Source organism: Camelus ferus, chromosome 15 (assembly GCF_009834535.1).
Source record: "Camelus ferus isolate YT-003-E chromosome 15, BCGSAC_Cfer_1.0, whole genome shotgun sequence".
Lineage (NCBI taxonomy): Eukaryota > Metazoa > Chordata > Mammalia > Artiodactyla > Camelidae > Camelus > Camelus ferus.
The window spans coordinates 43,928,823-43,956,532 of record NC_045710.1 but is presented as its reverse complement, the minus strand read 5'-3'; the positions used below and the strand labels follow the sequence as shown (position 1 = coordinate 43,956,532).

The window sequence follows — 27,710 nt, the reverse complement described above, 5'->3', positions numbered from 1 at the left end:
GGCCGGATTGGAAAGGTTTTGAAACGAGTATTTTGAGATTTATAGTCTGAAACGTTGGAAGCAGAGGAGCTAAGTATTCCAAATGCCTAAAACACTAAAAGAGGAGTTAGAAAATGACAATAATGAGAAATGATTTAAATTGTTTCATTAGTGCAGGAACCAAATGCCTCTCTCAAACAAGAAGGGGACCCTGTTTCATGGCATATGACAGACGGATGATATCACGTGTTGAGCTTCTAGTAGGTAACAGCAGAATTTTTCCTAGTTTCACAGAATTGAGTCCACAGGGATGCCTCACAAAAGAAGGATTCTCTGATAAATAAAGCTAGGGAATGATGCACACACAGTTCCCCTCTTGGAGAGTCAGGGGCACATCAGCATTTTAGTGGCTATGAGAAGCCCTTAAATGAAGGAATCTGTTTAATTTTGTTTAGCTCCTTAGTTCTCAAACATATAACCATTGACTTTTTTTCACCTCTAAATTCTATTAATTTTCAGCTATCTCTATCCCTTTAGAATGTATGTTTTACAAGGGAGGTCTTTGTTTAGTTCACGATTCTAGCCCCAGAATTGGGCTTGGAATTGTTCACAAAAGCACCATGAAGTAATGGAGCTTACGCTTTAGGACAGCCTTTCTGAGTCCCTGTATCTAATTCTATGTTCACAGTTTTGTGTTCTTTCCCTTAAAGAGGACCTCCAAGATCATTATAAACTTCAGGTCCCACAAAACCTGGATTTACCCTTGCCTGGAATACATGAGGTACTCAACAAATATTAGTTGAATAAATGAACAAACAAACAGATATTAGTGTTCCTTGGAATACACATTGGGAAATACCATTGTAGAGACAGGAGACGCCAGGCAGGAGGGCCCAATCATTAATGTTCACATTAGATTGAGGAGGTAGGTGAGGAGAATAAAATCTCTCCTCGGAAAGAAAATGACTGCAGAATAGTGGAGCTGGAAATAAAGTCCAACTGATTTACGATTGACAACTGGGGCTCACCAATGTCTTGTGCTCTCATAGGTTAGGATTTATCTGATGTAATGTTGGAGAATTTCACCATGAGGGCTCGGAGGGCAGACGAAAATCACAATACAAGCGTTAGTCATCTCACTCAGCCACAGACTTTCCTGAGGAGAATCCTGGTGTTCCCAGACAGAGACCCTCAGCAGCTCCCTGGGCTGGCCACTGCCCTGTCAGCCTGGAATGGGTTCCCTCTTAGATGCGGCAAATTGGATTCTGACAGTGCTGGATCATGAACAGAGTTCCACACAACTCAGGGGTTGTCCCATCTGACCCTTCCCACCAGTTTTTCCCCTTCCAGTTCTTAACTCGGGTTTGATTCTTAAGCAAGGAGGTAGAGTTTTAATAGTCCCATTAGACCTCAGATGCCCAGATGAACATTGTCTTTTAAAGACAGTACTTTGGGGAGCAGCACATGGGCTCCAATACAGCTGTTACTAATAAAAATGTTTGTGGCCCTCTTTTGGAATTGCCTTTTGTGTCAATTAAGAGGTGCACGAGACAAAACCATCTCCTTGGCCATATGTTGTTTTTGACCAAAAATGGTCTCACTCAGCTTCTCCTGAAAAATGTCCCAGCATATTCAGCTGGATTGATTTTAGAATCATGTTAGGATTTTTATTCAAATTCACACAAATCTGCTGTCAAAAGACAAAAATTTGCCAGTATTGAGACTGTTCCAAAATATATGCCATGTGATGTGAAAGCAACTCCCTAAGAGGAGACCAAAACCACAGTGAGCCTGGACAGCATCTCCACAGAGCTTGCAAGCTTCTGGGAGAGCTGCCTTTAAGGGGATAGCCTTTGCTGTCATTTGTCATTCAAGTTCTGATAAGAGTTTTCATTCGTCTGAATCCTGACTGTTCATCAAAATCACCCGGGGAGTTCTGTAAACCCTCCACACTCAGACCCTCTTCCCAGAGGTTCAGATTCAACGGGTATGGGGCGGAGCCCAGGTATCGATTTTCTAGTTGCGTGTGTGCACGTGTGTACGATTTGAACGTTCAGCCAGGATTAACCTCTATGTTAAAGAAACAATCTTATTAACTATGGTCACAGTTGTTCCTGTTTTAATTTTTCTGTTGAGATAAAAATCTGTTGCGACTCGTCCAAGAGGCACCACTGAGGATTAATCAAACACAGATGGGGGAAAAGTTTTGTGGGCACTGTCATTAGCAAACCTGGCACTGTGTGCCACGATCACTAGGGGGCAGACTAACACATTAATAAGTGCGCAAAGAAAGTAGTTTTCAAGAGGAAAAACAATCCCAGGAAATAAAAAGAGAAGTGGTAGGAGGTTTTGTTTGTGATCCTCATTTTACTAAGTCTCTCAAATACCACGACTTCTTCAAAGGTACCGCCATGGAACTGTCAGTGCAAACGCTAGAAGAGGGGAAAGGTGCTGATGTATTTTGAGCACTGTTGGGTGTCACGCATGGTGTTGAGTGCACTGCATCCACCATCTCATTTAATCCTTTATGACCCTATGGAACCATTATCACTGCCTTTTTATAGGTAAGGAAACCTTTTACACATGACCGAGGCCCAGAGAGGCAAAGTCACTTACTCAGTGTGACACAACGAGTAAGTATTAACAGTAGATCAGAGTTTAAAATTCATGTCTTTCTGATTCCTAAGTCCATGCTCTTTCTTTATGCACACAATCTTTCTAGAGAAGGATGATGTTTTAGTGTATGAATTTTCGTTTTTGTTTTTGTCATCACAGATCAGATGGATTAAGTTTGGTGCTATTTTTGTCATTTTGGTCAGAATGACTGTAAGTGATGTGGATCTAACCTGCAGATGTATCATCATCTGTTGATGAGGAGAGTCAGAGTCTTTGTCCAAACATCAGCTGTGAGGTTTAAGGGAAAGAGCTCTGGGCTATTACTGCATGAGAAAATGGTTCATTCACTGTCTATGTCCCCAGAGAGAATAAAACCTCTGTGAGGGCAGGGCTCTATCTCACTTATCTGGTGCAGAAATATCTGTCAAATACCCCAGCTGAAGAATGAATGCATGCATACATGAAAGTCTTGAGATCTAAATTACATTCTTGGATCTGAAACATTAGCCATAGAATCTTGTCTAAGTCCTGTCTCCTCTTTGGGCCACATCTTCCTTAACAGTAAGTTGGAAATGATGGTTCTAGATGATACAAAGATTCCTTCTGGATCCAACACTTCTAGGACTCAGCTTTTACCCACTCATTGGATAGATGAATGTGAGGGGAGACCCTGGGGTTCAGTTGGGGTGTCAGAGATCTACAGACAGAGGGAAATGGTAGGGGAGACCCTCAGAACCTGAAGTGGCTATAAAAGAGCCCAAGAAGGAGAAACATTACTGCTGATGGCGAGGAGGCCTGAATGTGGGAAGAGGAAATGACATGAAAGAAACTGGAGAAACATATAACTTTAAATGAATCTTTGTTGCTTCATCTTTTAAAGTAAAAAAGAGATGGTCGGACTCTAGAGGGTGAATTAGTTAAATGAATTAAATATAATTACAGAATTTCACCATGATCTGAGAAAGAGGTGATTTGTTTAATTCTTTGTTTTATGTATCATGGAAGGGGGGTGGTAAATTTCTCCCATCCTTGGCTTTCCTGACTGCAATCACAGGGCCAAACCATCCACAATGGGACTGTCAATGAAGGCCTAGTCGGAGGGAGGGACAGAGAGAGCTTTGCTTATTGTACTGGCTTAAAATAGCTATTCAGGTAAGTTTTGTATACAATCCTCAGTCTCCAGCCGTGTGCAACACATACTGTGCAATCATCACTCTCAAAGAGTATGTGTAAACACACACTGATCACTAATGATACTTTTGAAAGATTAATTTTAGTTCTTAGGGACTTTCTGATTTGTCTTCAGACACACCAAAAATAACTTCACTTACTGTCCAGTTTATGACCATGATCACAAAAGCACGTGGAGCATGGCTTCCCATCATTTAGGGAGGAACCTCCCAGGGAGATCCCCCCAAACCCAAGTAGAATATAATCAAGAAGACATATTGGTCATTATTCACCTGTGGATGAGGAGCTTAATAATTCAAGACCAGCTTCTGAACTCAGCCTTGTTTCTGCCACAACCACTACTGGGAAATCATGAGTAGGAAGAAAAATCAGTATCAGTCCTTTCCTTGCAGCTCTGTGTCAGGGCCAGAAGAGTCCAGAGAGTTAGGGTCCCTCCGAGGAGCTGTCGATGTGGCTGGGTCAGATATTCTATCCCTTCCTCCAGATCTCTGCCTTCATCTGTGTCCTGGGAGGCTGTCCTTCACAGACTGATGACCCCAGCTCCTTTGTGCTGTGGGTTGGCCAAGAGGAGGCACCAGCAGGAGGTCAGAGGGCAGGAGAGAGAGCTTTGGTTCTGGTAGGGGTTGTGCCTCTCTGTGAGGACAGTTCCTGCTGGGCAGCCCTCCCCTCGTGGGGTGACTCCAGCTCTCACTGGCTTCTAGTAATACGATTCCTCAAGCTGACGGTTGGAAACTGCTGCCCTCTCTTGCTGCTCCTGGGGCCTCTATACCCCTTAGGGTTCATTTAATCCCAACTATGTCTCTGTAAAGAGCCCCTTCATTAAACTCCTTAGTCAAATCCTTGAAGTGGGTTCCGATTCCTGCCAGGCCTTGCCTGATATCCCAGTCTTTGCCCCTCTACCACAGCTGTCTCCCCTCCAGGTCTGAACCCTCATCAGCTGAAGCTGCTCCCGGCTGCTGGTCCACTCTGGGGAGCACCTACACTCCTCTGGGACCTCTCTCCTCTGCCCTGCCACACACTTCAATCTGTCTCTTCTCCCAACTATCTCCGTTCCAGGCTATCACTCCGTTTACTGGCCTTCCATTCTGAAGTTTCTGTCCTGGTTCCTGACTTGGTTATAACTCCTTACAGTGGATCAAAGACGTCTATAAGGCTTCTGCTATGTGCCTGAGATTATACTAAATGCATTCATACATGTTATCTCAATTAATCCTCATAATTATCTGATGAGATTAGTATTATACTAAGAAATGAAAAAACAAGCTTCTGCCTTACCAGAAAAATTCCCTCCTTTTCTGCTAATAGCACCCACGTTTCCTCTGGGACACCACTCTTCTCCCACTCTCAGTCCTTGTAATTCAACTGAGGCCAACTCCACCCAGCTCCCTGGTCAGTTAGAAACACCATGACTGGCTCAGAGATATACAAATCACATACCCATGTTGGGCCAATGATAGTTAACTCTGGGTCTTTGATGGGACCATCAGAAAAGGAGCTTTCCTTCTTCTGGAGTTGCTAAGCAGAGAGACTTGCTTCTGCTGGTGGACTTGCTGCCACCTGATAAGAGAATCTACCTGGGAGTGATGCCAACCCCAGAAGGAAGCAGGGTTAAAGACTGAGATGCAGCCACGTGGTGGCATGAAGTCATTCCTTAAACTTCTGGGTTGAGGTAGAGGCAGCAAATTCCCTTTGCAATTTAAGCTAATTTGAATTGGGTTTCTGTCACGTGAAACCAGAAGAGTGTTGAATGATACAGAGATTAAGTAACTTGTTTAATGTCACATATCTGGTAACTGGTGGAACTGGGCTTGGTTTGCCAAGGAGTCCAAGTCTCTCAAGGCGCCTGAGGCTACTAATAGCTATAAGAGCTGCACACATGTTCAGCATTCCTCCCTTGGTGTTTTGCATTAGAGCTTGAAGTAGGATGCATCAAATGAATCATTTCTTGCCTGGGTGTGATCTTGCTTCCAAGTTGCAATGTAATCATTATCACGCCCATTTTTAGTGACTTTCTGGTAGAAATCTTCATGGTCTTCCTCAAAGGAACTTGAGCTCTATGGCTAGTTGTTTCTTAATATCCATCTTCCTTCTTCTTTAGTGACAGAATCTTGCACATTTAACTGTTTACATGGTTACCTTGCACATTTAACTGTTGCACATTTAATACAAGACCGTATTTCTTGATGGAGCCGTCTTTCTTGATGTTGACTAAATTCTAACCAATGGGATGCAATCATAAGAGGTATGTGAAACTCCCAGGCAGTATCCTTAAAGGGAAAGTATGTATGTCCTCCAGCTATTTCTCCTTTATGTTGGCTGGAACATAGACAATTGCTGGACTCAAGCAGCCATCTTAGACCATGCGGTAGAAGACATGTGTTAAGGATGACAGAGCAACAAAATAGGAGCTTGGGTCCCTGACGATCTTTAGGTTTCCATGTAAACCCCAAACTGCCTATATTGTATTGAGACAAATGCCTCCTTTCATTTATGCCACTGTTTTTGTATTGCTACTACTGTTGTCATCACTAGCAGCTGAACCTAATCCTAACTAATACAGGTCCTTTCTATAAATCATGTCAAGGGGAAGGGCAAGAACCTTCCACAGCTTTGGTGACAGATCAGCAGATGGGTCCTGAACAGTCTGAGGGAGGGCTTATGAATATCAGAGTGACTGACCCCAGAGGTGGGTTTATGTCATGCTAAAGATTTGTAGGGACCAATCCCACAGGACCTGGGGGGATTTTGTGTTTATAATTTGTATTCTTTTTCTTCAGTGTTACAAACTTCAGACTCCACAAAAACCTGGATCCAGTGATGGCACTGCTGTTTTTTGTCTTGACTTACAAGGGTGTAATTCAGGGAAACCTCAGGACATCTCAGGAAGGAGGGTCTGACCTTGTGCCTAAAAACATCCTGTTTCCTCTGTCTTACTCCTATCCGCCCTAAGGATCTCCCCCAAATCTTGTCTCCTTCAGGAAGCCTTCCCTGAATGTCAAGAACAAGCTTGTGTCTTTCTCCTCCACTAGTGGTCCTCAGGATTCACTTCATTTCCTGTTCTCAGCTGGATATTGTAGAAGGTGCACTGGCCTTGGAATCAGTAGGCCTGGCTTGACTTCTAACGAGACACAACACTTTGACTAAGTAACTTAGCCTCTCTGGGCTTCAGATGTTTTTTATCTACAATGAGAGAATGATAGCACTTGCTTTAACTAGTTAGCCGGAGGAGGAAATTAGATAAAATACATGTAACTATTTGCTTGATGATGAAGTGTGATAAAATCAAGCATATTATGATTACTAATAACACAGCCCTAATTCCAAGGCTGGTCCTTCTCTTAGCTTTAATGTCATCAGATGGGGCCCACAGATACTCAGTCACCTCCTCTGTATATTGTTCTCTAATTTTTTTGTGTCACATTTTATTTTTACAAGTAGACTGGCATGTCCCAGAAGGCCAGGACCATGTTTTATAACCTGAGCACCTAGAACAGGGCTGGGCATACAGAAAGCATTTTAGGTACAAAAAGAGGCATAGAGGGAGTCAGAGTTGCTATCCAACAAAAAATAACTTGTTGGTAAATGTACTATTGCCTTGGGTCTAGCTCTTTGCTATATTATTTTCAGGAGCTGATAGGACTTGGTGAGGCAAACTCACATCAAACAAGCTCACAGGAGACTGATGTATAGCAGCCAGGTGTCAGCTTATTAGTTTAAAGTGGGGAAGTGCTGCCTGCCTAGCCCCTTCCTGGTACCTGCATGCCAGGGAGGACAGATTTTTGTTGAGAAGGTTGCTTGGTTAACCTGGAATCACGCTGTGGAGAAGTAGCCTGTTTTGAGGAGTATTCAATCTTGCCCGTTGTGTGGCTTCATGAGTCATGTCTGACCAACAACAGAGTCCACTTCTCCTGGGAACAGAAAGTTCACTTCCCCTGGACATAGTGCCTCTCCTGCTTGAACCTCAGTGAGTAAACAGGGTCAACTTCCCACTCCACAGACTTCCCTTTTTAAACATAGACATGTTTTCTCTTAACAGTGAACAATATAATTGATTCTTCTGCTTATTAAGTTACAATCATATTAATTTTGCTTCCCCAGAATCTTAGCTCAAGCTGCTACAACAGAACTCCATAGACTGGATATTTATCCAAAGAACAAGAGAAGACTAATTTGAGTGTATGTATATGTATATATGTATGTGTGTGTGTGTATCTCCCTATATTCATTGCAGCATTACTTACAATAGGCAGGATATGTAAACAATTTAAATGTGTCTATTATTGGATAAATGGATGAAGATGTGGTATATATACTCAGTGGAATACTACTCAGCTATTAAAAAAGGATGAAATCCAAAATCCTGACATTTGTGATGACATGGATGGACCCTGAAGACATTACTAAGTGAAGTAAGTCAGACAGAGAAAGACAATAATGTGTGATTTCACTCATATGAATCTAAAAACAAACCAAAAAAACCCAACAGAAGCAAAGAAACAAAATAAAACCAACACAAACTCATAGATATAGAGATCAGATTAGTAGTTACCAGAGGGGAAGGGGGTTGGGGGAGGGTGAAACAGGTGAAGGGGGTCAACTGTACAGTGAGGAATGGAAACTAGACACATGGGTCACTCTGTAATGTGTATAGATGTCAAATTATAATGCTGTACACCTGGAACTTACATAATAACTTTAAAAAATGCCCTAGACTGAGTGGCTTAACTGAAACTGATTTCTCACAGTTCTAGAGACTAGGGAGTCCAAGATCAAGGGGCCAGTTGGGTTCCTGGTGAAAACTCTTTTCCAGGCTTGTAGACAGACTTCTTGCTGTAACCTCATAGTGGGGAGAAAGACTGAGAGAGGAGACAGCTCTGGGGTCTCTATCTCTTTTAATCCTATCATGGAGGCTCCACCCTCAGGACCCCATCTAGACTAAGTACATCTCAAGGGCCCTAATACCCTCCCACCTACCTCATAAGACCATCACATTGGGCAGCTGGGGCTTCAATATATGAATTTGGCATGGGACACAAGTCTGCAGTCCATAGCACTAAGATTATACTCTACTTCATCATCTCAGGTAGTGCTTGCATATCTATCTATCTATCTATCTATCTATCTATCTATCTATCTATCTATCTATCTATCATCTATCTATCAGCTGTGACTTGAAATTCCTAGTATTTTCGGTTTCCTCATTATGCTGAAAGCATGGCTTATGTGTGCTTTATTTGCTCTCCTTGTGGGTGTTTGTGGCTTTGGGGGGATGCGAGGGAAGATTCTGATTTAGGGGCCGCCATTATCAATTGGGCTTCAAGACTCCCAAACTTCTCAATCTCTTGGACTTCTCCCATAAATAACCATATCTGATATACGCAACTTAAAACAAAAAGTTTAACTAGTTTAACTCTTGCAGAGAAACCTGATTTTAAGTTTTTGAGGACATGTCATGGCTGTCCCACATTCAGGGATTCTGGGACTATCTGTATGTTGAATAATGTTTGTGGTGCTGATCCTTGGACCCTATCTTATGTCTTTCAGCCTTACCAGTAGGGACTGACTTGTTGATTTTTATTGCCACCTGTTTTCAGCACACCTGAAATGGATCATCTGAAAATTCACTGAGCCTTGAACCATAATCCAGTGCAGTTAAAAGGCACTTTCTCTCCTGCTGAGAAATTAACACCTTCTCCTTTGTCCCAGCTTTCTGGGATCATTTCCAATATGTCCTGGCTGGGAGTTAATTAAATCTGTGTTGACACATACTCAATTTCAAGTGGCTTTGCACATACAGGAAACCTGTTGAGATTTTCCCCTTTGGGGTCCGAAACCACTGATCCATCCTTTTATCCCAGTTTTCAGGGTAAGTTTTCCACTCACTAGGAAAGGACAGAATTTAAAGTGAGAAATTTATGGGATTCACCACCCTAGGAAAATCATGGTCTCCCACTTTCCTGTAAAGCTTTCTAAATTTCAAGACTTGCCTTCTGCAAGAAACTTCGTATTTTCTATTAAAACAACTGGATTTATGATTACACGAAGCTCTCAGAGGCAGGGCAGAAGCAAATAAGTAAGGCTAGAATCCTCAACTCCACAGCACCACAGCAGCTGTTTCAAGAACACAGTACTCAAACCAGAGTCAGAAGATCTAAATGTAGGTCAAGTAATTTAAAATTCTGATTGGATATTGCATATGCACAGCCAGGAGCTGGGTTTTTTGTTTGTTTTTTTTTCCCCCATCAAGAGTTAGAAATTTGGGTGGGTTACAAAAAAAGTTATTAGCAGCAACATCTAGAATCTTTGGTTCACCCCAAGAGGCCCATGTCAGCCTCATCTGATGCCATGGGCTTATTTTAGTGTCTAGAGTGCCACTGGTGCACAGCATGAGCACTCCTCCATACTGAGCTGTGGCCTAGGTGCTAAAATTCTCGCATATGTTGGTCCTCACCTAGCTGGGTCTGCCGACACTGCTGTGTTACTGTGGTGCTGAGGTTCAAGGTTGCAAACCGGCAGCTGTGGGATATAATTGAAATGCAGGTGTGTCTTGTTTAGCCTGCCCAATATTCTATCCCTCTTTTTAAAAATGAGCCAACTTAAAAAAATTAGAACAGGATTTTGTGTTTTTCTTGAAACTCAGGTGCTCTAGCAACACCAACATCCCTACTTGGTAACAACGGGGTGTCGATGAATGGTGCTGCCCCCTTAGGATGGGGTATGTATGTCCAGTTTACCAGTTCCCATACAGCTTACTTCATTCGTTTACATTTCTGGTTAGATGTAAGATGTGCCACTCCCCATCCAGCAATGTCCTACACCAAAGGCTTAGTAAATGGCCTTGAAATGTGTCTGAAATGTGTGCCTGTGTGTGCGCATGTGTATGCATGTTGCATGTGTGTGTGTGTGCCCATGCACAACTGAGTGTGGGAAGGAGCAGGAGTGGGGAGTGGATGAAGGGTGGGCATTAACAGAGACAAGAGGAAAAGTGTCTTGGGGGAGGGTATATAATGCATGCCAAGAAATACAGGGCTTTGTCATCAGATGACAATGGTTCATTTAGAAATATTTCCCCCACTTCCCAAGGACAAGGAGCAGGGTTGGTTAGTGGATTGCATTCTTGCCCCCAAGGCCCAGGAATCTGCAGCGACAGCTCTGAGTAATGAAGGCTGGGGTGAGCGGCCTCATTTAGTGAAACACTGGATACCCACCAACCCTTCTCTGACATCCATTTTCTTTAAGTCTGTCCCTGTTTCTAACTCAGAATACTCGGCACGTCACATGGCATGGATGGGAACGTGCAAGGCGATGTAACAGAGAGAGTGGTAAAGAATATTGGACCTGAAGTCAAACAGGCATGGGTTCAAGTCTGCGTCACACTCCCCTCCCCAAGCTTAGCTGTGTGACCATAGGCAATCTGTTTAATCTCTCCTAGCTTTGGCTTCTTTGCTGAAAGTGAGGATAATCATGGTCTACACCTTAGAGTTTAGAGGAGTAAACAGTGCCTGGCATTTCTAAGTGCTCTGTACATGTTCCCTATTATTATTCCAAAGTTCAAAGCTAAGCAAATTTCCCAATTTGTAACTTTCCTGAAGATGGTTTTTAACACTGTGTTCTGCACAATCAGAAGACTATTGGCTTAGATGTTTCAGATGAAGTGCAGTACTCAGTTCCCCAATACTACAATTATTTTCCATATTTTGGGGTGTGGCTATGCAGTGGTGACCCACGGGGAGGCTACAGAACAGACTTCTATTTGTGTGCTGTGGCCCTCTTTATTTTGGAGTGAGGAGCTGGCTCTGGTCCCTGCTGTGTCACACCAACTCTCAGATCACTTACCCTTGTTAAAAAATGCCATCTGCCTCAGTCCTCTCTGCAGAAAGCCTCCCTGACTCCCATCAGGGTGTCCAGGGAGCTTCCTGACCACGCTGCTCAAACTTAACCATGCTGGCTGCCCACATCACAGCGGGAGGGGTTGGCTCAAAACCTCACACCAATTTTCCTCTCCTCCTCCCTCAGAAACCTGGAACTTCTCCCACGTGTAGATAGAGACCCGCTTTGGACCTGATCTAGAGAAAATTCCTTATTGCCCAACATATGAAATTGAAGACTCCTTGCTTCTCCCATCTCCTCCCCTCTCCCTCCCCTTTCCAATCGTAGAAAGGCAAGATGAAATGCAGCATTAGCCCTTGTTCCTGCAGCCCAGCTCCTTGGATGAGCATGTCAGGCTGGATACTGTAGCTAAACATAAATGAACGGTTATTAATGATGGTCATAATGTTTTCTAGCAGTTAGCTGGCTGTGATTCTAGGATTTTTTTTTTCCACTGTGTTTTGAAGGGTTAGGTTATTTAAACTTACCATCAAATAGAATCAAATCAAAGTGAGCTAATTTTTCTTAAACACTAATCATTTTAAGGCTATTGAACTAAATATAGAGGCAGTTCATTAAATCATTAAAACAGCCTGCAATAATGCTCACAAAGTCATTATGGAGCTATTCCCTAGCCAGAGAGGTAGTGTTGCCTTAAGCACAGTTTAATCAAATTAGATGGTGGGCTATGTCATGGGGTTTCTCCTATTGATATTCATTAAAAATACATGATTTATCACTAATCTCTGTGAGGTAGATCCCACTCTTCCAAATGAATTTTGTAAATGTCAAGGGGAAGAAAACAGAATGGCGTATTGTTATAATAATTTAAGAGTCGTGTGATCACATTTACATTTTATATACTATGCAATTTAGGAACAGATAATAGCTTTAACAAGGCTAAACTTTTTTCCTTAGTTAAAGTTAGAACAGAAAGGCTGAACCCTGAGGATTAGCCATTATATTTTATTGTAGAATGGGCCCCAACATTTGAATTATCTTTTCGAAGAATGGTAGCTTGGCCCATTGTTCAGCTACTGCTTCTCTCGGATTCTTTGGTGGAGGGATTTCTACGTAAATTCACACTGTCCTGATCAGTCAGAATAAGATTCCTGTTTTCAGATCCTGTCCTGATTTGGCAGTTGGGAGAGGCGGCTGGTTTTCTGGCTCCCACTTCATCCTCCACCGCTCTTTGGCCTCAAGATCTCGCCCTCTCAAACCCTAGTGAAATTTGCTGGCTCTTTCTTCTCAGTGGACTGTAAAGGGCTGATAACAGTTTAAAAGGGTTACCCCACCCAGAGGTATTTGCATGTTAACTGGGATCAAAGCTGAAACTAAAGGGATTAAGTTCTAATAGTAGAATTATAAGCATCAACCCATGGGTGGAAGAGGATTTTTCTACTGCCAGAGGGAAGCCTCTAGCCTTGATGGGTGAAGAGGATGGTCCACGGTGGGCACAGACGGGCCAAAGGTGGGTGGAGTGAAATCTGGTAGCAAGTAGACCGATACTGCTTTTCCCTTTTCCATGTTGTGCTTTTTCCTTTTTTAAAACTGTGAATTGAGCTTTCTCGGTTTCAAGAACTTCCTTCCTAAACAGGTATCTTTCTAGGGGGTATACTTTGAAATACTGATATTCTGACTAGTCCTTTAAAGATTTTTTTCCCCCCAAAACTGGGGACTAACACTTGAAACTCAAATTTACCAGTTTGGTTTAAAACTCTCAATCTTGTCTTTAAAATACCCCTGAAGGAAGAAAGACACTTAAAGGAGCAGTACCCCTCTTTTTGATACGAAAATGTGCCTGTTCATAGCAAGACACATGAGATGTCTCCCTACACTTAAAACGCTTATCAAAAGCTTTTCAGAATATGACTTGCAGCCAGAATGGTCAGAATCACAGACAGAGGCACTCGATTTGTGTAAGATAGGAGGCTTTTAGCATCTTGGCCATTTAACCTAATATAAAAGAGAAACACAGCTTAAATGAAATCCTACTTATTTTACTCTGCTATATTGCAGAATAATGGAATGCCTACCCTTTTCTACACAGGAGATCTCTAACTTGACTCTTGGCTCAGTGGGAAGCTCTCAGAACCATTTCCAATGCCAAACTCAAGATACAATAGGGTCTGGCCATTAGCCATGGAATCTCCTGCCTGTGAAATAATGGAGATGTGAACAGGATGGTACTGAATTATTAGCAGGAACTGACTTAACTTCTCGAAATAATAAACGAGGGTCCTAGCAAAGCCTCTTGTTAAGTAGCTAAGTGTCTAATTCACCTGGGATATTGTTTCGAAATTCATTTCATCTTTGGTAATTTGATGAAAGGAAGCACTGTACTGGTGGTTTCTCTCGTGCAAGGCTGCACGCACCTAAGGGCAGGGCAAATTTATTTTGATGATTTATGCCTGCAAGTTTTGTGGCTTAATGGGAAAATGCTAGATATATTTGAGATGATACTGCTTTCTCCTCCTTCTTCATTCATCAGGTAAACACCTTGATTACCTGCCTTCCAACTTTGTGCTCAATAGAACTTATGTTATCTGCTGACACTCTGGAAACATTATTCTTGCATATTTGTGGTTGGAGAAGCCCAGCAGTCACACGGTGACTGATTTCAGGTGGGCAGTGCTCGGTGTGCATTGTTTAACTCACAGCTCTTTTCAAAGATGGATAATGGGAGGCTGGGAGAGTAAACAGAATGAAATGGAATATTTTCCCTTATGCTCCCATGGTACCCCTAAAATCTCACCAAGAACTGCAGGAACAGCTTTGCTGCCATTCACTTGAAGGATAGGGAACTTATTTTCATAGGTTTATTAAATCTGTTAAAAATGAGAGGACTGAAATTAGAGATCATGGAATGAAGAGAGTTGAACAGGATGAGTGTAAACGGCTCATCCTGGTTTTCCCGGGTCTGTCCCCGTTTCAGCACTGAAAGTCCTGCCTCCTTGGAAACTCCTCAGTCCTGGGCACCCACATGGATGGTGACCCTAGCATGCTCTTGCCTTTGTTCTCCTTAACCCTTTAAAAGACCTGGGTGAGCTAAGAGCCACTTGCATTTTAAATAAAGAAATATATATGTATAAACTCTTTACACCGAAAACATCTCCTTTTAAAGCATTCCACTCTTAGGGGAAAGGGGTGGGGGTGTAAATTAGGAGTCTGGAATTAACATATAGACACTACTATATGTAAAACAGATCAACAACAAGGACCTACTTTGTAGCACAGGGAACTACATTCACTATCTTGTAATAACCTATAATGGAAAAGAATCTGAAAAACAACATAAATGTACATGTATAACTGAATCACTTCGCTGTACACCTGAAACTAACCCAACATTGTAAACCAACTATACCTCAATAAAAATAAGTAAATTTTTTAAAAAGAGAGAGAACGTAGAGAAGTTACCACAGTAGCTTATGGGTGAAAGGAAGGGAGAAGATGCAGATTCTAGGGAATACAAGGTTGTAGTGATGATTCTGTGAGTGGAGGACTGATAAGCATTTTCAATTTGATTCATGTAAAATTCTGGAGAATGCTAGTACTTTTTAATGTCTTAAATCAGTCAAGTGGTTGCCTGCCAATAGTGTTGAAGAGGGGGATGTATTACAAAAAGATCTGGGAAAACTTTGGGGATGATCAAATGTCATTATTTTAATTGTGCCACGATTTCACTGGTGTATATATATGCCAAAGCATCGAATTCTGCACTTCAAATATGTGTAGTTTGTGGTACATCAGCTATACTGCAGTAAAGTTGTTAAAAAAAAAAAAAGCATTCCACTCTTACTCTTAATAAGTTGAAACATTTAAATAGACATTTCACCTATTAATAAAAATGATTTTTTTACATCTTAATAAGTACTGTTGGGTGACAGAATTGAGTTGTCAGGACCTCTGTTCTCCTGGCTATTAATTCTTTTTCTGTCATAGTTTAAGAGATAGGATGAGACAGCCAGAAAAATAAAAAAACAATTAATTAAATAAATTTCAATTATTGTCTCATATAATCCTCAAAATTGGGGCAATAACCCCATTTTAGAGAAAATAAAACTGAGGCTGAAAACAGTTGTCAGTTTTCCTAACTCCACTTTTGTCCTGTCCTCAGGGTGTTGGAGAGCCACGCTGCCCACCTTTCCTAGCTTTGAAGCCTTCATTTAGCAAGTATCCACAGAGCACACCCTCCACACCTAGAACATGGTGAGGAGGACACAGCTTTCAAATCTGCCCTGTTGACCTTCTGCGCCAAGCCTTCTTCCAGGTCCAACTCAGAAACTATAACATTGCCTTAAATCCCACAAACAAACCAACAACCAGAGAACAATTAAGTTCTGCAGATTTTAACTGATGCCATGGTTCTTTGAGAACCCAGAGACAGTGGAGCGAGTCTCCTTGGCAAAGTGCTTGGGATGTGCACAGGTGTGCGGAAGTGTGTGCACGTGTGTCTTCTAATAACGACCCTCGTTTTCACTGCTCTGTCTCAGTGCACTGGAGGAGTGGTTATGGTCAATCGTGTTATTGTTAAAAGGAAGTCTATCTCTTTATTGACACCATATAGACTCTTTCAACATATAATGGTGTCATTAACCTTCATGTGGTCACTAGCCAGCCCCTCCCCACAATGTCTCTAAGAGTTTGAGCTCCCTGAGATGTAATTAACCTTAGACCCGTATCTGCCTCTTTTGTCATACACTTGAAGTCTCACCCAAGGTCCCGACCCCACACTCACCGTGGGTCTTGGAGATGCAGTTTCCTGTTGGATGTGGTGTGTGCCAAGGTCCTGCAGGGAGAAGAGACACACACGTTATTAGCAAGAGTATCTAGCATGGGGCTACATACAGGTGGCAGCTTAATAAGTACTCTTGGGTGACAGAATTGAGTTGTCAGGCCCTCTGTTCTCCTGGCTATTAATTCTTTTTCTGTCATGGTTTAAGAGATAGGATGAGACAGCCAGAAAAATAAAAAACCAAAAGCTCTTAAAGCCTGGCCTTCAGTTGAACGGAATAGAAAAGAGTGTTTCAGAAAGATGAGGGAGGTTAGATTCATTTGCATGGAACAGATGACCAGTGGATCCCAAACTCTCTGGGCATGGTCTCCAAAGGCTAGTTTTTAAACTGAAAGACAGTGAGGGTTTTCTTTTCCAAAATTTGCCTTTTTTTTCCCCCTTACATGTAATAACTAGCTTTCATGGTCAATAGCACATATCCCTCTAGGATAACAAGGACCTGTCTTTTCAGTGCTTATTCCCAGTGCTGAGTACATAGTAGATGCTCGATACATATCTGCTGAATAAATGAATATCATAAGCCCTGGAAAAAAGGGATTAAAAGTAATATTTATTGCTTAGTACAGACTGCTATATACCATCATAGGTGACAGAAGCTGCACCTGTATGAAGCATGTTTAATGAAACCTTGGATGGTCATATTAACCACTGTCCACACTTCTTAATCTGCTCTAACTAAGCCTTGAAACTTCTTCCTCTACTGAACAACTGAAAAATCTGTGGAGTGGCATATGGGTCATGCTTAGCATTTGACCTACAATACAAATACTTAATGATGGAGAAACTACATGGTTCATGTTCCTAGAATGTTGAGGAATAGGGGAAGACAGGTTGGTGAGTAATCCTAGGATCAGGCTTCATGAGGCAGGAAAGAAATATTCAATCAGGTGAGTGCCAGCTTCCTGGGATGAGGCACAAATCCAAGATTCCCATGTATGTCTATCAAAAACAAGGACTGTTTTCTTAATTTGGGCTATCTGTATAACACCTTGCACTGCTTTGACCTCTAGATCAGACTCAGTGTATCACAGAGGGAGCCCTGGCCAGAGGCATCTGCAGTTGTTCCATTGGGGAGGGAATGGGAGAGTCCCCAGGGACAATGGCTTTCCAACATCAAGTATTAAGTGATGTCTTATTTCTATTATATTGGCCTGAGTCCTTTCAGAACACAACCTCTCATGGTTCCTGTTTTCCTTAGATGGAGGCATAAAACACAGTGAAGAGGAGGTATGATGCTGAACATTCAAGGGAAATAGTCATTGTAAAAAGAAGATGGAAGGAGAAATTAAAATTAGCTTAAATAAGAGAGGGAAGGAAAATCCAATCCAGAGGGTTCAACTTCTGTAAAATCAAAGACACAGAAAATACAGCTAATGCAACAGAGACAAGACCAACATGGAGCTGTCTTCAACTACAAGGTGTGCAAATGACGTTCTGAATTGCATCCTTTTTCATCACCAAAATCTCCTTGCTGGTTACAAAGGCTACCATCAGGTCTGAGACCAGGCAAGATCTGCCTGCAAAGAGAGTGTTGCTTTTGTCTTCCAACTAATGAGAAAGCAATGTCAGGCATGTGAAGATAAACTTCTTTACTCAAAGTCTCAGAAGTAGAAGAGAATTATGGCGCCCCTAAGAGGGCATCAGATTGTGGCCGCTTCCAGTCACCCTTCTCAAAAGAGAAGCCAAGGTACAATGGTGGAACTGAACTCAAACTCTCTAGAAAGTCTCAAAAGTTTCTCCCTTATCCTTCCAAAATAAATGCAAGAGAACAGAGAGCTGACATGCTCCCTGGTCAGACCTCTCTCAAGGATGGACATTGATTGTTTCTTGGTCATCACAAGGGATAAGGTAAGCCAGTGAGTTTTCATGTCAGTTTGGAGAAAAAGTTCTCTACCAGATGTGCTTCTTGCCCTTCATAAAATGAAGAAATTTTTAACCTTCATTTGAAAATCTAAGCTATATATTTGACTCAGCTAAAGCTCATGCCCTGATGAGAACAAATATCTTTATATCCTTAATACAAAAGGTTGGAAACAATTTATCAGTGTGATGGAAACCTTTTACGGCATGTGGAAAAGATTCGTCTTAAGAAGCAAACAGATACAGTTTTTGCAATCATTAAATATCTTCTTACTTCATAAATCTTTTTTCCTCCTGACCCCCAAGCTGAATAAGAATAAATGCAGTAAGTTTCCTGATTCTTGGAACTTTGACATTAAAAACAAATGTGTACACCTTAGCCTTTCCATATTAACTTTCCTTTCTTATTTTCTAAGGCAGTGGGAGCATCATGCATCATCCACTGACATAGACTCTTATTTGCTTTACATAATTGGTCATTGAGAATAATTAAAATATACTAATTTAGAAAAGTCAATACATAAGAACTATTTTTTTTATTAGTGTGTCTAAAATATAAACTTTATCTTTCTACATAGGAAAAAAAAAACAGGTGTCAGAACAGTTAGAATAGTATGATCCCACTTTTGTAAACTGAAACAATTACATGTGCGTTTAGAGTGAGAGGAATGGTCTACACCAAAACAAGGTGTTGATAGTGGTTGTCTGGGTACAAGGGCTATATGAGTGCTTTCTGATTTCTCCTTTTTCCCTCTCTTTCTCTAATGAACATGAATCATTCTTGTAATAAAAAAAAAGAAATTGAAAAAATAAATAATACTAAAATAAAATAATATGCATAATTATCCTTCTCATACTCATAATTATATATCACAATACTCATAATAAATATATCATGGATTTGATGTATACGTATTTTCTTAGCTTACTTGAAGTTGAGTATACCAGCCATTCCTTCTGCCTCATTTTCCAGTCACAGCTGACTCCAAGGCCCAAATGCTCCTTGGGAAGACGAGGGGGAAAGTTCCCAGAGATGGGAAGCAGAAGCTGGCCTATGACATAGGACAGCAGAGTTTACTTGGTGCCTTCCTTTTGGTCGTACTGATACAAAAAGATCAAAGAACTAAATCCTGTCTCCTTTTCAAAGATTAACTTACACCAGTCCCATTTTTCTTTCCTTCTTCTCTTTCTTGCTCTTTCCCTCCCTTCCTTTATTTTCCACCCACTAAATCTGAAGCTTCTTTAGAGAGGGGCCTTCTCTTAGCTTGCTATCATGGTGTTGGTACAAGGTAGACGCTCAGTAAGTGTTAAATAAAGGCCCAGAAATGCAATTTACTCAAGGTCACACAGCAGGTTAACAGCAAGATCAGGACTAGAATTCAGGCTAAATCAGAAAACCTAACAGCTATGGAAAGCATACTGTGTCAAATCAAAAGCAATGTTGGTGTGTCAGGCGGGAGGGCTATGCTAGTAAACTGACAAGGACATGGGTGATATATAACATATGTAACCAGGCTATGGACAGAGATAAAGGGAGTGAAGGCAAGAATCAAGTCGATAAACTTTCACACATGTTTGCTCAGGCTCTGTTTATTATCATACTTGCTCCTTCGTGGAATAACTACTTTTGACCATTGTTTTCTATCTCTCACAGGAAAGAACATATATCGCTTTGTAAAAAGTGCAGGCACAACCAGCATTATATTTTTGCAGAGACCATTCCTGATAAATTTACCCAGCAAAGGAAAAAAATAAATCTGTCTACACTGAAATCACAATGAACCTGTTTCCATTAAAAGTCCCCGAGAGACAAAGCACCAAGTGTGAAAGTGACGAGGGTACAGATGAGAGATTTCCCCTCACTGAACTGCCTACCCCATGAGGTAGTCAGTGCAGTCTCCAGACCCAGGAGGTGAGAAAGAAAATCATTTTGTTGGATAAAAGTATTCTGAGTAACTGCCTTCTTTGGAAATGGGAGAATTTCATTTTTCCATTTGACAAACAGAGAAGACCTGTTTTCAGTGAAGACTCTGGAGTTAATCGTCCCAGGATAATGGCTACCTTTGACCAAAGACACAGCCCCAGGAGTTGTGGCTTCATTCCCTTCAAGTGTTGATCAAGTCTCAATCTTCGGGATGGCTGACATATTCTATTTCTGTAACTCCCTTTGAGGAAAACATCCTATAATTTTTACCCACTTCTGGTAGTTGCTGTTGATGGTGATTTGTACCTCTACTAGAACCATGCTGGGCAGAAGTGACCCTTAGCAAGCATTCCTTCATGACAGGAGGAATAGGAAAATAGAGGGGTGGAAAAAGGAGAAAGAAAGCAGGCAAAGGGGGAGGTAAGAGACAGCACTGGGATAATGGAGCCACCAGGAATCAGGATCCCTCTGCAATCTGACCCTCATATACCTTTGCACCTGCATCCAACTTGTTTTATTAAAGACATGTTGTTTTGAAAACGTCTGAGTACCTGGGTTAGAGGTATGAAAGCACCCCAGGCATGCCAGCAATCTAACTTCCCTTCAAAACAATATTTTAAAAAATTGCTTACCTTAAATTTAATAGGATAAGAAATACACTAATTTTCTGCAATATTTTAAAAAATTGCTTACCTTAAATTTAATAGGATAAGAAATACACTAATTTTCTGGAAATAAAAATTGTAGCCACAGGTCAATGTCTTTACTAATTCACTTCCAACTGGCTAAAATAGGATAATTTGCTGGAAAGAAATCCAGCATAATGTGTCCTACCTTTCTGCCCCTTTCCTTTTCCCTTTGTAGTGATTTTTCTGAACCTGACCACTTTCTGGAGGAGTGTCAGAGTGTTTAAAATTTAGATAAAATACATCACTTGTTCCTGTGAATACACCATTTGTTCCTGTGCTACTATGTGCTTTTGCGTAGTCTCAGAATTTCACTGCCTTTGGGTGGGGGTCTCTGTGCGCAGCTTGTAGAGTCACACAAAAATACTCAATATGAAGAGGGCAGCACTGGTAGCCTTCCTTGGTAAGGAATGTCACTGTTTATTAATTTTTCCACAAACTTTTTACTTAAAAAAGATTACAGATTCACAAGAATTTACAAAAACAGATAAGGAGTCTTTTGTACACTTCCCTCAGCTTCTCCCAAAGGAGACATTTTACTTCCCAAAGGTAGCTGTGGTATAACCATGAAACTGACACTGATACATATTTATTAACTGGACAACAGACCTTATTCAGTCTTCACCATTGTTTAAACCTGCACTCATTTGAGTTCTATGCAACTTTTGTTATTGTAGTATAGTTGATTTACAACACTGTGTTAGTTTCAAGTGCACAGCATAGTGATTCAGCAGTTTTTGCAGATTATATTCCATTATCGGTTATTACAAGATGATGGGTATAATTCTGTGCTATACTGTATAGACTTGTTGCTTACCTATTTTATATACAGTAGTTTGTGTCTGTTAATCCCACACCCCTGATTTGCCCCTCCCCACTGCTTCTCCACTTTGATAACCACACGTTTGATCTGTGCATCTTTGTTGTATTACACTTATTTGTATTATTTTTTAGATATTACATATAAGTGATATCATATAGTATTTGTCTTTCTCTGTCTGACTCATTTCACTAAGCATAATATTCTCTAGGTCCATCGATGTTGCTATAAATGGCAGTATTTCATTCTTTTTTATGGCTGAGTAATATTTCATTGCACATACATACCTTATCTTCTTAACCCAATCATCTGTTGATGGACACTTTGGTTGCTTCCATGTCTTGGTTATTATAAATAGTGCTGCTATGAACATCGGGGTGCATGTATCTTTTCAAATTAGTGTTTTGCCAGGAGTGGAATTGCTGTACAGTAGTTCCATTTTTAGTTTTTTTAAGGAACCTCCATAGTGTTTTCCATAGTGGCTGCACCAATTTACATTTCCACCAAAACAGTGTACAAGTGTTCCCTTTTCTCCACATCCTCTCCAACATTTGTTATTTATAGATGTTTTGATGATAGCTATTCCGACAGGTGTGAGGTGATACCTCCTTGTGGTTTTGATTTGCATTTCTCTAATAATTAGAAATGTTGAGCATCTTTTCATGTGCCTCTTGCCATCTGTATATCTTCTTTGGAAAACTTTCTATTCAGGTCTTCTGTCCATTTTTTGACTGGGTTTTTTTTTTTTTATTGAGTTGTATGACCTGTTTATATAGTTTGGATATTAGCCTCTTGTGGGTCATACCATTTGCAAATATTTTCTCGCATTCAGTAGGTTGTCTTTTTGTTTTGTCAACAGTTTCCTTCACTGTGCAAAAGCTTTTAAGTTTAATTAGGTCTTATTTGTTTATTTTTGCTTTTATTTCTTTTGTCTTAGGAGACTGATCCAAGAAAATATTGCTATGATTTATGTCAAAGCGTGTTTCGCCTACATTCTCTTCTAGGAGTTTTATGGTTTGAAGTCTTATGTTTAGGTCTTTAAACCATTTTGAGTTTATTTTTGTATACAGTGTGAGGGAATGTTCTAATCTCAAATGTTTTACATGTGGCTGTCCAGTCTCCCCAGCACTACTTGTTGAAGAGACTGTCTTTTCTCCATTGTGTATTCGTGTCGCCTTTGTCATAGATTAATTGACCACAGGTGTGTGGGTTGATTCTATGCAATTTTATCTCACGTATAGATTTGTGTAATCATCACCACAGTCAAGATACATATCTGCTAGAGCCCCACAAAACAACTCCCACACTCCACCAGGAATGACTTCTTTCTGTCAGTTTCTGGGGGAGTAGGACTGCATTAGTTGGCTAGGACTTCCTTAACACAGTACCACAAACTGTATGGCTCAGACAACAGGAATTTATTGTCTCCCGGTTCTGGAGACTGGATCAAGGCATGAGCAGTTCTGTCTGTCTGAGGGCTGTGAGGGAGCATCTGTTTCATGGCTCTCTCTTAGCTTTGGGTAGTTTGCTGGCAACTCTGGTGTTCCCTGGCTTGCAGACATGTCACTCCAAGCTCTGCTTTCATTTTCACATGGTGTTCTCTCTTTGAGTGTATCTGTGTCCAAATTTCCCCTTTGTATAAGAACACCAGTCACATTGTATTAGGCCTCATCCTAATGACCTCATTTTAATTTGATTCCCTCTTTAAAGAGACCCCACCTCAAAATAAATTAGGACTTCATATAAATTTGGGAGTGGACATAATTCAACCTATAGTAAGAACTAATTTTTATTTCCTCAAGCTATGTTGACTCCTGGATGAAATCTGAGTTAAATTGACACCATATTTCCAGATTATTCTATGATGCTGAAATGCCCTATACAGATCAGTATCCTAGATTGATGCCTGGAAGGCCTGGTCTAAGTATCTCAATGAAGGAATTCTCTGGGCTCTAAGAAAATTCCAACACCTGAATAAATGAAAAGAATATAAAGAGAATGACATGTTTATTTTGGAGCTCAGTGGTAAACAGAATAGTGGACACTGGGTCTCACCAAGCATGAAGTAACCAGAGCTCATTTCTATATTATATGCTTCCTAGACATCGTAAATAAAAGAGGCACTTACAACAATTTAAAAAAAAAACCCAAACAACCTAATTTAAAAATGGGCAAAGGACTTAAATAGATAATTCTCTAAAGAAGATACATGAATGACCAATAAACAAGTGAAAAGACGTCCAACATCACTAATACGCACATCAAAACCACAATGATATACTATTTCACACCTTCTAGGATGGCTGTAATAAAAAAAAATTAAACAAGGGTTAGTGAGGATGTGGATACATTGGAACACTTTTGCTTTGCTGGTGAGAATGTAAAATGGTGCAGCCTTTGTGGAAAACAGGTTGGCAGATCCTCAAAAAGCTAAACATAGAACTACCATACGACCCAGCAATTCCACTTCTAGGTATGTAACCAAAATAATTGAAAGCTGGGACTTGAAGTGATACTTGCACACCAATAGTAAGAGCACCATCATTCACAAAAGCCAAAAGGTGGAAAATATTAACAGATGAATGAATATAGAAAATGTGGCACATACACACAATGGAATACTCCTCTGCCATAAAAAAAAATGAAATGTTGACATATGCTACAACATAGATGGTCCTGGAAAACATCATGCTTAGTGAAACAAGCCAGACACAGAAGGGCAAATATTGTATGATTCCACTTATATGAGGTACCTAGACCAGGTAAGCTCATAGAAACAGAAAGTAGAATCGAAGTCACAGGAGCTGGAGGGAGGGGGAAGGGGAAGTTATTGTTCAGTGGGTACAGGGATTGTACCCACTGGGGATGGGTCTGATGAAAATGATTTAGGTTGAGATAGTGGTGATGGATACATGGCATAGTGAATATATTTAATGGCATTGAATGGTACACTAACAAATGGTTAAAACGATAAATTTTACGTTCTGTGTATTTTGGTACAAAAACTGTAGCATATCCATTAAAAAAGGCACTGTTTGGGGAGAACAGAGCTCATAAGCTCATCAGTTATTGCCACATTGGTTAAAGAGTAGTCTCCTTGAAGTCCTATTAGACATGGCTTCCCTTCCTAAGTTCAATATCACTAATGTACTGTAACTCAATATAACAAATCCTTACTGAGCATCTACTCTGTACATGGCACTGTCTCTGCTCCTAATTAATTCAGTAGAGAACTTGGGGGAGGTGAAAGAAGAAGAACATTAGCAAAGAACCCTAGAAAGGGGAGGCTCTATCCAGTTCTGGAATAGAACCAGTTCAGGGAATCATAAGTTTTGACAAGAGATTGGTCTTGATTGGTAGCTAAGGTTTCACGAGGCAGAGGTGAGTGAGTGGGGAGAGGATTCTAGTCTTGAGAGACCGAATAACATGCGCAGAGATCCCAAAGCAGGAAAATGCAAGCTCATCCGGGCAGCAGGAAATAGTCAGTGTGACCCAGGTTAGGGTGTGCCAAGGTGGAAAGAGGTGATGAGGCTGTAAAGGCAGCCTGTTGTAGGAAGCTTGGAAGACTGGGCTGGGGATCTTGTCCACCGTTTGGAAGCCAACTGTGAAGAAAGATGATTGGGGCTGCACTTCTGCAGGAGTCGTGTGTGGAGTTCATTGGGTTCCGTGTGCTTGTCCAGGCAAGGGACTCAAATAGGGTGATGGCACCAGACACAGTCCAGCCCAGAGCGAGACGAGGGACGTTCCTCAGAGGAAAACCTCTTTGGGTGCAGGGTAGAGGAAAGGAAATGGGAAAGTGTGGCGAGGGTGGCATTTGAGGAGAGAGGGCAGAGAGTTTGATTTCCTACAGCTGGGATGCCAGGGGCCTCACATAGGGGAACAAGACCTTCACCACTGGGTTCTCTCCCATTCTCTGCAGGAGGTATTTCAAGCCTCTTCCACCTTCCTCAGATTTCCTCCTGTCCCACCATCTTCCTCCTCATTCTCAGCCTTCAGCTTTGCTAAGAATCACTGAAACCATCAAATCAAAACTCCTCCAGCTCTTTGCCAACCTAGCAACAAACTGACCTGCCTCAGAACCTGCTCTCTCCTCCTTCCCTCCTCCATGCACCTGAACTCTATTCACCTCCTTCAGGACCTGGAATGACTAATTATCCCCTCTCCGATAATGCCAGCCTTTGCCTCTCCACTGGATCCTTCCCATATAGGTATCTTTAAATGCTCAAACCTCTCTCTTCTGAAAAGCAGCCCTACATTGGCCACTTGTCCTTTCCAGATACTGCTGCTTCTTGCATCCCCACTCCAGGCAATCTTGTAAAAGAATGGTTGGCACTGGTTGGCCGCATACACTCAAAGTGAGGTACTCTCACCCTCCTTCTATGCCTGCTTACTCCTCACTCCATCACTGGCTTCCACCTCCATCCCTCTACTCAGTCTGCTGCTGCTAACAACACTAGCAACCTCCTAGTAACTGTAATACAAACATTGATCCGTTCTTTTCTTACTTGATGAATCTTGGGTTTTTTATTTTTACGATATATTGCGATATAATTCCCACATCATATAATACACCCATTTAAAATGCACAATTAGTGAAAGACTGGGTACAAGAACAGAAGAGTAGGCCAGGAGGCCACTCCCATTTAAGAGTGGTATAGCCATCACCAGTCACCCTGAATAAAGGTGCTGGCATGGATGACAGTGCTGGAATATGGGGCTTGAAGAAAATGTTAGCAAGGTCGTCAAGGAAAGCTTGATTCTCACGTCCACCAAGTAAAATCTGTCATTTTCATTCATGATCATCAACTCCACAATTATAGATATAAATAAACAAAAGTATAAATCAAATTTGTACTCACTTCTACAACAGTCATCAAAGCACATACTCCACTGAAAATGAATTTGTCACCACCGAAGGCCACAGGGGTCCCCGGGAAAAATAAGATGGAGTCTAGGTGATAAGATAAGGTCTAATCTTTTCTTTTGTGCTTCGTTTCACTCACCTGTAGCGGCCACGTGCAGAAAACTTGCACCTAACACGTCAGACTTGCGTTTCCAGCGCAGAACGGCCGTACAGACACCTCCGCTCAAGATGGCGGCGGCGGTGGTGGTGGCGGGCCGAGGGCAGAGATGCTGTGCCCAGCACTTCAGTGTGAAGAGCCTGAGCAAGGCGACGGCAGGAACTCCGTCCCTCCCTCTGCTGAGGACAGGACGGGTAACAAAGATCAGCAAAATTTATAAAGTCTCACTTGCTCATAGGGTGTGCAGAGGCCTCACACCGTTGCTTCAGACGAGAGTCTCCCCAGCGGGGCAGTACAGCGCAGTGGACTGGGCAGCTGGCTCCTCCCGCGAGAACTCTGCTGGCTCCTCCCGCGAGAACTCCGCCGCCTCCCGAGGACGAGATACTGTGAAACAGCCCAGCCCGCGTCCGGAAAGCCTGCGCTCTGGAGCCCTAGCGAGTACCTTTCCATTCTTTGATAGAAGAATGAAGCATTCTTTTGCTTCTAAAAAAAAAGTACAATCAGTATATTTACATTTTAGTATATTCACAGAATTGTGGAACTATCACTGCAATTTTTTTTTCAGTTATCGCCTATGTATTTCTTTATTGTGGTAAAATACACAAAACATAATAAAATTTACCATCTTAGCCATTTTTAAGTGTACAGTTTAGTATGTTAAGTACATTCACATTGTTGTGCAACCATCATCACCATCTATCTTCAGAACTCTTTTCATCTTGCAAAACGGAAACTCAGCATCCATTAATAAATAACTCCTCACTTCCCCTCAGCCTCTGGCAACAACGGTTCTATTTTTCTGATTCTATGAATTTGACTACTGTAGGTAACTCATAAATATAAATGGAATCCTACAGTCCTTTTGTGATTGACTTATTTCTTAGCATAACATCCTCAAGCTTCATATATGTTGTAGCATGTGTCAGAATTCCCTTCCTTTTTAAGG

At 41.4% G+C, this 27,710-nt stretch overlaps 1 long non-coding RNA gene across 1 annotated transcript in view; it reads right to left on the bottom strand.

Moving 5' to 3' along the window:
- Positions 1-27,062, bottom strand: part of LOC116668849 — a 36,236-nt gene extending 9,174 nt beyond the window's left edge. The window contains exons 1-2 of the long non-coding RNA XR_004326043.1: positions 26,747-27,062; positions 16,397-16,447 (exon numbers count right to left, since the gene is read on the bottom strand). This is a non-coding gene — a long non-coding RNA (uncharacterized LOC116668849). The remainder of the gene's footprint in view (positions 1-16,396; positions 16,448-26,746) is intronic.
- Positions 27,063-27,710: the final 648 nt, after the last annotated feature.